We start from the raw sequence: 10,000 nt of genomic DNA on the forward strand, positions 1-10,000 counted from the left end.
TAACCATCCTCTGCTAAGACATTTTACCTTCTAGACACTCTTGAATCCCTAAAAATGGGCAACAACCACAGGTTGGCCATGAAAAGCTGAGGCCACTTTCACCTCTCATAATAGACATTCATCTACAAGACTCTTTCTGTGTATTGTAAAGGACTCCTGATTAAGATTGAGATTTAAAAGGGCAAGTTAGTAACGGCATTAAAGCCCCAGTGGCCTAATGGATAAGGCACTGGCCTCCTAAGCCAGGGATTGTGGGTTCGAGTCCCATCTGGGGTGATTACAGCAGAGTGGTGCAGTGGGACCGTGCTGTGCCCATAAACCAAAAGGTCAATAGATCGTAACCATCCTCTACTAAGTTGTTTTAAATCTCAATATTATTCAGGAGGCTTTTACTATACACACTAATAATTAACTCATGGACGCTCTAGAGGCACTAGACTCCACGGACAGAGATTGTGGTTTCGGATCGTATCAAGATTGATTACAGCAGAGTGGCGCAGCGGAAGAGTGCTGGGCCCATAACCCAGAGGTCGATGAATCGAAACCATCCTCTGCTAAGTCTTTTTAAATCTCAATCTTATTATGGAGGATTTTACAATACAAACAAAAAGTTAACTCCTAGAAACTCCAGAGGCACTGGACTCCTAAGCCAGGGATTGTGGGTTCGAGTCCCATCTGGTGTGATTACAGCAGAGTGGCGCAGCGGAAGCGTGCTGGGCCCATAACCCAGAGGTCGATGGATCGAAACCATCCTCTGCTAAGTCTTTTTAAATCTCAATCTTATTCAGGAGGCTTTTACAATACACAAAGAGTTAACTCCTAGAAACTCCAGAAGGCACTGGCCTCCTCTGACAGAGATTGTGGTTTCAAGTCCTGTCAAGATTGATTACAGCAGAGTCGCGCAGCGGAAGTGTGCTGGGCCCATAACCCAGAGGTCGATGGATCGAAACCATCCTCTGCTAAGACCTTTTATCTTCTAGACACTCTTGAATCCCTAAAAATGGGCAACAACCATAGGTTGGTCATGAAAAGCTGAGGCCACTTTCACCTCTCATAATAGTCATTCATCTACAAGACTCTTTCTGTGTATTGTAAAGGACTCCTGATTAAGATTGAGATTTAAAAGGGCAAGTTAGTAACTGCATTAAAGCCCCAGTGGCCTAATGGATAAGGCACTGGCCTCCTAAGCCAGGGATTGTGGGTTCGAGTCCCATCTGCGGTGATAACAGCAGAGTGGTGCAGTGGGACTGTGCTGAGCCCATAACCCAGGGGTCAATGGATCGTAACCATCCTCTACTAAGTTGTTTTAAATCTCAATATTATTCAGGAGGCTTTTACTATACACACTAATAATTACCTCATAGACACTCCAGAAGCACTGGCCTCCGCAGATAGAGATTGTGGTTTCGAATCGTATCAAGATTGATTACAGCAGAGTGGCGCTGCGGAAGCGTGCTGGGCCCATAACCCAGAGGTTGATGGATCGAAACCATCCTCTGCTAAGTCTTTTTAAATCTCAATCTTATTCAGGAGGCTTTTACAATACACACAAATAATTAACTCATAGACACTCCAGAGGCACTGCCTCCTCAGACAGAGATTGTGGTTTCAAGTCCTGTCAAGATTGATTACAGCAGAGTGGCGCAGCAGGAAGCGTGCTGGGTCCATTACCCATAGGTTGATGAATCGAAACCATCCTCTGCTAAGTCTTTTTAAATCTCAATCTTATTCAGGAGGCTTTTACAATTCACACAAAAAGTTAGCTCCTAGAAACTCCAGAGGCACTGGACTACTAAGCCAGGGATTGTGGGTTCGAGTCCCATCTGGGGTGATTACTGCAGAGTGGCACAGTGGGACCGTGCTGTGCCCATAACCCAGAGGTCAATGGATCGTAACCATCCTCTGCTAAGACATTTTACCTTCTAGACACTCTTGAATCCCTAAAAATGGGCAACAACCACAGGTTGGTCATGAAAAGCTGAGGCCACTTTCACCTCTCATAATAGTCATTCATCTACAAGACTCTTTCTGTGTATTGTAAAGGACTCCTGATTAAGATTGAGATATAAAAGGGCAAGTTAGTAACTGCATTAAAGCCCCAGTGGCCTAATGGATAAGGCACTGGCCTCCTAAGCCAGGGATTGTGGGTTCGAGTCCCATCTGGGGTGATTACAGCAGAGTGGTGCAGTGGGACTGTGCTGTGCCGCGCTGTACAGCAGAGTGGCGCAGCGGAAGCGTGCTGGGCCCATAACCCAGAGGTCGATGGATCGAAACCATCCTCTGCTAAGTCTTTTTAAATCTCAATCTTATTCAGGAGAATTTTACAATACACACAAAGAATTAACTACTAGAAACTCCAGAGGCACTGGACTCCTAAGACAGGGATTGTGGGTTCAAGTCCCATCTGAGGTGATTACAGCAGAGTGGCGCAGCGGAAGCGTGCTGGGCCCATAACCCAGAGGTCGATGAATCGAAACCATCCTCTGCTAAGTGTTTTTAAATCTCAATCTTATTCAGGAGGCTTTTACTATACACACAAATAATTACCTCATAGACACTCCAGAAGCACTGGCCTCCACAGACAGAGATTGTGGTTTCAAGTCCTGTCAAGATTGATTACAGCAGAGTGGTGCAGCGGAAGCGTGCTGGCCCCATAACCCAGAGGTCGATGGATCGAAACCATCCTCTGCTAAGTCTTTTTAAATCTCAATCTTATTCAGGAGGCTTTTGCTATACACACAAAGAATTAACTCATAGACGCTCTAGAGGCACTAGACTCCACGGACAGAGATTGTGGTTTCGGATCGTATCAAGATTGATTACAGCAGAGTGGCGCAGCGGAAGCGTGCTGGGCCCATAACCCAGAGGTCGATGGATCGAAACCATCCTCTGCTAAGTCTTTTTAAATCTCAATCTTATTATGGAGGATTTTACAATACAAACAAAAAGTTAACTCCTAGAAACTCCAGAGGCACTGGACTCCTAAGCCAGGGATTGTGGGTTCGAGTCCCATCTGGGGTGATTACAGCAGAGTGGCGCAGCGGAAGCGTGCTGGGCCCATAACCCAGAGGTCGATGGATCGAAACCATCCTCTGCTAAGTCTTTTTAAATCTCAATCTTATTCAGGAGGCTTTTACAATACACAAAGAGTTAACTCCTAGAAACTCCAGAAGGCACTGGCCTCCTCAGACAGAGATTGTGGTTTCAAGTCCTGTCAAGATTGATTACAGCAGAGTCGCGCAGCGGAAGCGTGCTGGGCCCATAACCCAGAGGTCGATGGATCGAAACCATCCTCTGCTAAGACCTTTTACCTTCTAGACACTCTTGAATCCCTAAAAATGGGCAACAACCATAGGTTGGTCATGAAAAGCTGAGGCCACTTTCACCTCTCATAATAGTCATTCATCTAGAAGACTCTTTGTGTGTATTGTAAAGGACTCCTGATTAAGATTGAGATTTAAAAGGGCAAGTTAGTAACTGCATTAAAGCCCCAGTGGCCTAATGGATAAGGCACTGGCCTCCTAAGCCAGGGATTGTGGTTTCGAGTCCCATATGGGGTGATTACAGCAGAGTGGTGCAGTGGGACCGTGCTGTGCCCATAAACCAAAAGGTCAATAGATCGTAACCATCCTCTACTAAGTTGTTTTAAATCTCAATATTATTCAGGTGGCTTTTACTATACACACTACTAATTACCTCATAGACACTCCAGAGGCACTAGACTCCTCGGACAGAGATTGTGGTTTCGGATCGCATCAAGATGGATTACAGCAGAGTGGCGCAGCGGAAGCGTGCTGGGCCCATAACCCAGAGGTCGATGGCTCGAAACCTTCCTCTGCTAAGTCTTTTTAAATCTTAATCTTATTCAGGAGGATTTTACAATACAAACAAAAAGTTAACTCCTAGAATCTCCAGAGGCACTGGACTCCTAAGCCAGGGATTGTGGGTTCGAGTCCCATCTGGGGTGATTACAGCAGAGTGGCGCAGCGGAAGTGTGCTGGGCCCATAACCCAGAGGTCGATGGATTGATACCATCCTCTGCTAAGTCTTTTTAAATCTCAATCTTATTCAGGAGGCTTTTACAATACACAAATAGTTAACTCCTAGAAACTCCAGAAGGCACTGGCCTCCTCAGACAGAGATTGTGGTTTCAAGTCCTGTCAAGATTGATTACAAGCAGAGTCGCGCAGCAGAAGCGTGCTGGGCCCATAACCCAGAGGTCGATGGATCGAAACCATCCTCTGCTATGTCTTTTTAAATCTCAATCTTATTCAGGAGGCTTTTACAATACACACAAAAAGGTAACTCCTAGAAACTCCAGAGGCACTGGACTCCTAAGCCAGGGATTGTGGGTTCGAGTCCCATCTGGGGTGATTACAGCAGAGTGGCGCAGCGGAAGCGTGCTGGGCCCATAACCCAGAGGTCAATGGATCGAAGCAATCCTCTGCTAAGTCTTTTTAAATCTCAATCTTATTCAGGAGGCTTTTACAATACACACAAAAAGTTAACTCCTAGAAACTCCAGAGGCACTGAATACCTAAGCCAGGGATTGTGGGTTCGAGTCCCATCTGGGGTGATTACAGCAGAGTGGCGCAGCGGAAGCGTGCTGGGCCAATAACCCATGGATCGAAACCATCCTCTGCTAAGTCTTTTTAAATCTCAATCTTATTCAGGAGGATTTTACAATACAAACAAAAAGTTAACTCCTAGAAACTCCAGAAGCACTGGACTCCTAAGCCAGGGATTGTGGGTTCGAGTCCCATCTGGGGGGATTACAGCAGAGTGGCGCAGCGGAAGCGTGCTGGGCCCATAACCCAGAGGTCGATGGATCGAAACCATCCTCTGCTAAGTCTTTTTAAATTTCAATCTTATTCAGGAGGCTTTTACTATACACACAAAGAGTTAACTCCTATAAACTCCAGAGGCAGTGGCCTCCTCAGACAGAGATTGTGGTTTCAAGTCCTGTCAAGATTGATTACAGCAGAGTCGCGCAGCGGAAGCGTGCTGGGCTCATAACCCAGAGGTCGATGGATCAAAACCATCCTCTGCTAAGACCTTTTACCTTCTAAACACTCTTGAATCTCTAAAAATGGGCAACAACCACAGGTTGGTCATGAAAAGCTGAGGCCACTTTCACCTCTCATAATAGTCATTCATCTAGAAGACTCTTTGTGTGTATTGTAAAGGACTCCTGGTTAAGATTGAGATTTAAAAGGGCAAGTTAACAAATGCGTTAAAGCCCCAGTGGCCTAATGGATAAGGCACTGGCCTCCTAAGCCAGGGATTGTGGGTTAGAGTCCTATCTATGGTGATTACAGCAGAGTGGCGCAGTGGAAGCGTGCTGGGCCCATATCCCAGAGGTCAATGGATCGAAACTATCCTCTGCTAAGACATTTTACCTTCTAGACACTCTTGAATCCCTAAAAATGGGCAACAACCACAGGTTGGTCATGAAAACCTGAGGCCACTTTCACCTCTCATAATAGTCATTCATCGAGAAGACTCTTTAAGTGTATTGGAAAGAACTCCTGATTAAGATTGAGATTTAAAAGGGCAAGTTAGTAAATGCATTAAAGCCCCAGTGGCCTAATGGATAAGGCACTGGCCTCCTAAGCCAGGGATTGTGGGTTCGAGTCCCATCTGGGGTGATTACTGCAGAGTGGCGCAGTGGGACCGTGCTGTGCCCATAACCCAGAGGTCAATGGATCGTAACCATCCTCTACTAAGTCTTTTTGAATCTCAATATTATTCAGGAGGCTTTTACTATACACACAAATAATTAACTCATAGACTCTCCAGAGGCACTGCCTCCTCAGACAGAGATTGTGGTTTCAAGTCCTGCCAAGATTGATTACAGCAGAGGTACTGGACTCCTAAGCCAGGGATTGTGGGTTCGAGTCCCATCTGGGGTGATTACAGCAGAGTGGCGCAGCGGAAGCATGCTGGGCCCATAACCTAGAGGTCGATGGATCGAAACCATCCTCTGCTAAGACCTTTTACCTTCTAGACACTCTTGAATCCCTAAAAATGGGCAACAACCACAGGTTGGTCATGAAAACCTGAGGCCACTTTCACCTCTCATAATAGTCATTCATCTAGAAGACTCTTTGTGTGTATTGTAAAGGATTCCTGATTAAGATTGAGATTTAAAAGGGCAAGTTAGAAAATGCGTTAAAGCCCCAGTGGCCTAATGGAAAAGGCACTGGCCTCCTAAGCCAGGGATTGTGGGTTCGAATCCCATCTAGGGTGATTACTGCAGAGTGGCGCAGCGGAAGCGTGCTGGGCCCATAACCTAGAGTTCGATGGATCGAAACCATCCTCTGCTAAGTCTTTTTAAATCTCAATCTTATTCAGGAGGCTTTTACAATACACAAAGAGTTAACTCCTAGAAACTACAGAGGCACTGGCCTCCTCAGACAGAGATTGTGGTTTCAAGTCCTGTCAAGATTGATTACAGCAGAGTTGCGCAGCGGAAGCATGCTGGGCCCATAACCCAGAGGTCAATGGATCAAAACCATCCTCTGCTAAGACCTCTTACCTTCTAGACACTCTTGAATCCCTAAAAATGGGCAACAACCACAGGTTGGTCATGAAAAGCTGAGGCCACTTTCACCTCTCATAATAGTCATTCATCTACAAGACTCTTTCTGTGTATTGTAAAGGACTCCTGATTAAGATTGAGATTTAAAAGGGCAAGTTAGTAACTGCATTAAAGCCCCAGTGGCCTAATGGATAAGGCACTGGCCTCCTAAGCCAGGGATTGTGGGTTCGAGTCCCATCTGGGGTGATTACAGCAGAGTGGTGCAGTGGTACCGTGCTGTGCCCATAACACAGAGGTCAATGTATCGTAACCATCCTCTACTAAGTTGTTTTAAATCTCAATATTATTCAGGAGGCTTTTACTATACACACTAATAATTACCTCATAGACACTCCAGAAGCACTGGCCTCCGCAGTCAGAGATTGTGGTTTCAAGTCCTGTCAAGATTGATTACAGCAGAGTGGCACAGCGGAAGCGTGCTGGGCCCATAACCCAGAGATCGATGGATCGAAACTATCCTCTGCTACATCTTTTTAAATCTCAATCTTATTCAGGAGGCTTTTGCTATACACACAAAGAATTAACTCATAGACACTCCAGAGGCACTAGACTCCTCGGACAGAGATTGTGGTTTCGGATCGTATCAAGATTGATTACAGCAGAGTGGCGCAGCGGAAGCGTGCTGAGCCCATAACCCAGAGGTCGATGGATCGAAACCATCCTCTGCTAAGTCTTTTTAAATCTCAATCTTATTCAGGAGGCTTTTACTATACACACAAATAATTAACTCATAGACACTCCAGAGGCACTGCCTCCTCAGACAGAGATTGTGGTTTCAAGTCCTGCCAAGATTGATTACAGCAGAGTGGCGCAGCGGAAGCGTGCTGGGCCCATAACCCATAGGTCGATGGATCGAAACCATCCTCTGCTAAGTCTTTTTAAATCTCAATCTTATTCAGGAGGATTTTAAAATACACACAAATAATTAACTCATAGACACTCCAGAGGCACTGCCTCCTCAGACAGAGATTGTGCTTTCAAGTCCTGCCAAGATTGATTACAGCAGAGTGGCGCAGCGGAAGTGTGCTGGGCCAATAACCCATGGATCGAAACCATCCTCTGCTAAGTCTTTTTAAATCTCAATCTTATTCAGGAGGATTTTACAATACAAACAAAAAGTTAACTCCTAGAAACTCCTGAAGCACTGGACTCCTAAGCCAGGGATTGTGGGTTCGATTCCCATCTGGGGTGATTACAGCAGAGTGGCGCAGCGGAAGCGTGCTGGGCCCATAACCCAGAGGTCGATGGATCAAACCATCCTCTGCTAAGTCTTTTTAAATTTCAATCTTATTCAGGAGGCTTTTACTATACACACAAAGAGTTAACTCCTATAAACTCCAGAGGCACTGGCCTCCTCAGACAGAGATTGTGGTTTCAAGTCCTGTCAAGATTGATTACAGCAGAGTCGCGCAGCGGAAGCGTGCTGGGCCCATAACCCAGAGGTCGATGGATCGAAACCATCCTCTGCTAAGACCTTTTACCTTCTAAACACTCTTGAATCCCTAAAAATGGGCAACACCCACAGGTTGGTCATGAAAAGCTGAGGCCACTTTCACCTCTCATAATAGTCATTCATCTAGAAGACTCTTTGGGTGTATTGTAAAGGATTCCTGATTAAGATTGAGATTTAAAAGGGCAAGTTAGAAAATGCGTTAAAGCCCCAGTGGCCTAATGGAAAAGGCACTGGCCTCCTAAGCCAGGGATTGTGGGTTCGAATCCCATCTAGGGTGAATACTGCAGAGAGGCGCAATGGAAGCGTGCTGGGCACATAACCTAGAGTTCGATGGATCGAAACCATCCTCTGCTAAGTCTTTTTAAATCTCAATCTTATTCAGGAGGCTTTTACTATACACACAAATAATTAACTCATAGACACTCCAGAGGCACTGCCTCCTCAGACAGAGATTGTGGTTTCAAGTCCTGCCAAGATTGATAACAGCAGAGTGGCGCAGCGGAAGTGTGCTGGGCCAATAACCCATGGATCGAAACCATCCTCTGCTAAGTCTTTTTAAATCTCAATCTTATTCAGGAGGATTTTAAAATACAAACAAAAAGTTAACTCCTAGAAACTCCAGATGCACTGGACTCCTAAGCCAGGGATTGTGGGTTCGAGTCCCATCTGGGGTGATTACAACAGAATGGCGCAGCGGAAGCGTGCTGGGCCCATAACCCAGAGGTCGATGGATCGAAGCCATCCTCTGCTAAGTCTTTTTAAATCTCAATCTTATTCAGGAGGCTTTTGCTATACACACAAAGAATTAACTCATAGACACTCCAGAGGCACTAGACTCCTCGGACAGAGATTGTGGTTTCGGATCGTATCAAGGTTGATTACAGCAGAGTGGCGCAGTGGAAGCGTGCTGGGCCCATAACCCAGAGGTCGATGGATCGAAACCATCCTCTGCTAAGTCTTTTTAAATCTCAATCTTATTCAGGAGGCTTTTACTATACACACAAATAATTAACTCATAGACACTCCAGAGGCACTGGCCTCCTCAGACAGAGATTGTGGTTTCAAGTCCTGTCAAGATTGATTACAGCAGAGTGGCGCAGCGGAAGCGTGCTGGGCCCATAACCCAGAGGTCGATGGATCGAAACCATCCTCTGCTAAGTCTTTTTAAATCTCAATCTTATTCAGGAGGCTTTTACAATACACAAAGAGTTAACTCCTAGAAACTCCAGAGGCACTGGCCTCCTCAGACAGAGATTGTGGTTTCAAGTCCTGTCAAGATTGATTACAGCAGAGTCGTGCAGCGGAAGCGTGCTGGGCCCATTACCCAGAGGTCGATGGATTGAAACCATCCTCTGCTAAGTATTTTTACCTTCTAGACACTCTTGAATCCCTAAAAATGGGCAACAACCACAGGTTGGTCATGAAAAGCTGAGGCCACTTTCACCTCTCATAATAGTCATTCATCTAGAAGACTCTTTGTGTGTATTGTAAAGGACTCCTGATTAAGATTGAGATTTAAAAGGGCAAGTTAACAAATGCGTTAAAGCCCCAGTGGCCTAATGGATAAGGCACTGGCCTCCTAAGCCAGGGATTGTGGGTTAGAGTCCCATCTAGGGTGATTACAGCAGAGTGGCGCAGCGGAAGCGTGGTGGGCCCATAACCCAGAGATCAATGGATCGAAGCCATCCTCTGCTAAGACTTTTTAAATCTCAATCTTATTCAGGAGGCTTTTACAATACACACAAAAAGTTAACTCCTAGAAACTCCAGAGGCACTGAATACCCAAGCCAGGGATTGTGGGTTCGAGTCCCATCTGGGGTGATTACAGCAGAGTGGCGCAGCGGCAGCGTGCTGGGCCCATAACCCAGAGGTCGATGGATCGAAACCATCCTCTGCTAAGACCTTTTACCTTCTAGACACTCTTGAATCCCTAAAAATGGGCAACA

At 45.8% G+C, this 10,000-nt stretch overlaps 7 non-coding genes across 7 annotated transcripts; all 7 read left to right on the forward strand.

Moving 5' to 3' along the window:
• Positions 1 to 203: 203 nt before the first annotated feature.
• trnar-ccu (transfer RNA arginine (anticodon CCU)) lies at positions 204 to 276 on the forward strand. The gene has a single exon. It is a non-coding gene; the product is annotated as a tRNA-Arg (tRNA).
• Positions 277 to 1,149: 873 nt separating this feature from the next.
• On the forward strand, positions 1,150 to 1,222 carry trnar-ccu (transfer RNA arginine (anticodon CCU)). Its single transcript has one exon. It is a non-coding gene; the product is annotated as a tRNA-Arg (tRNA).
• Positions 1,223 to 2,095: 873 nt separating this feature from the next.
• Positions 2,096 to 2,168, forward strand: trnar-ccu (transfer RNA arginine (anticodon CCU)). Its single transcript has one exon. It is a non-coding gene; the product is annotated as a tRNA-Arg (tRNA).
• A 3,407-nt stretch (positions 2,169 to 5,575) lies between these two features.
• On the forward strand, positions 5,576 to 5,648 carry trnar-ccu (transfer RNA arginine (anticodon CCU)). The gene has a single exon. It is a non-coding gene; the product is annotated as a tRNA-Arg (tRNA).
• A 528-nt stretch (positions 5,649 to 6,176) lies between these two features.
• trnar-ccu (transfer RNA arginine (anticodon CCU)) lies at positions 6,177 to 6,249 on the forward strand. Its single transcript has one exon. It is a non-coding gene; the product is annotated as a tRNA-Arg (tRNA).
• A 465-nt stretch (positions 6,250 to 6,714) lies between these two features.
• On the forward strand, positions 6,715 to 6,787 carry trnar-ccu (transfer RNA arginine (anticodon CCU)). The gene has a single exon. It is a non-coding gene; the product is annotated as a tRNA-Arg (tRNA).
• Positions 6,788 to 8,258: 1,471 nt separating this feature from the next.
• On the forward strand, positions 8,259 to 8,331 carry trnar-ccu (transfer RNA arginine (anticodon CCU)). The gene has a single exon. It is a non-coding gene; the product is annotated as a tRNA-Arg (tRNA).
• The last annotated feature ends 1,669 nt before the right edge of the window (positions 8,332 to 10,000 follow it).

Source organism: Carassius carassius, chromosome 11, assembly GCF_963082965.1.
Source record: "Carassius carassius chromosome 11, fCarCar2.1, whole genome shotgun sequence".
In the NCBI taxonomy this organism is placed as follows: Eukaryota; Metazoa; Chordata; class Actinopteri; order Cypriniformes; family Cyprinidae; genus Carassius; species Carassius carassius.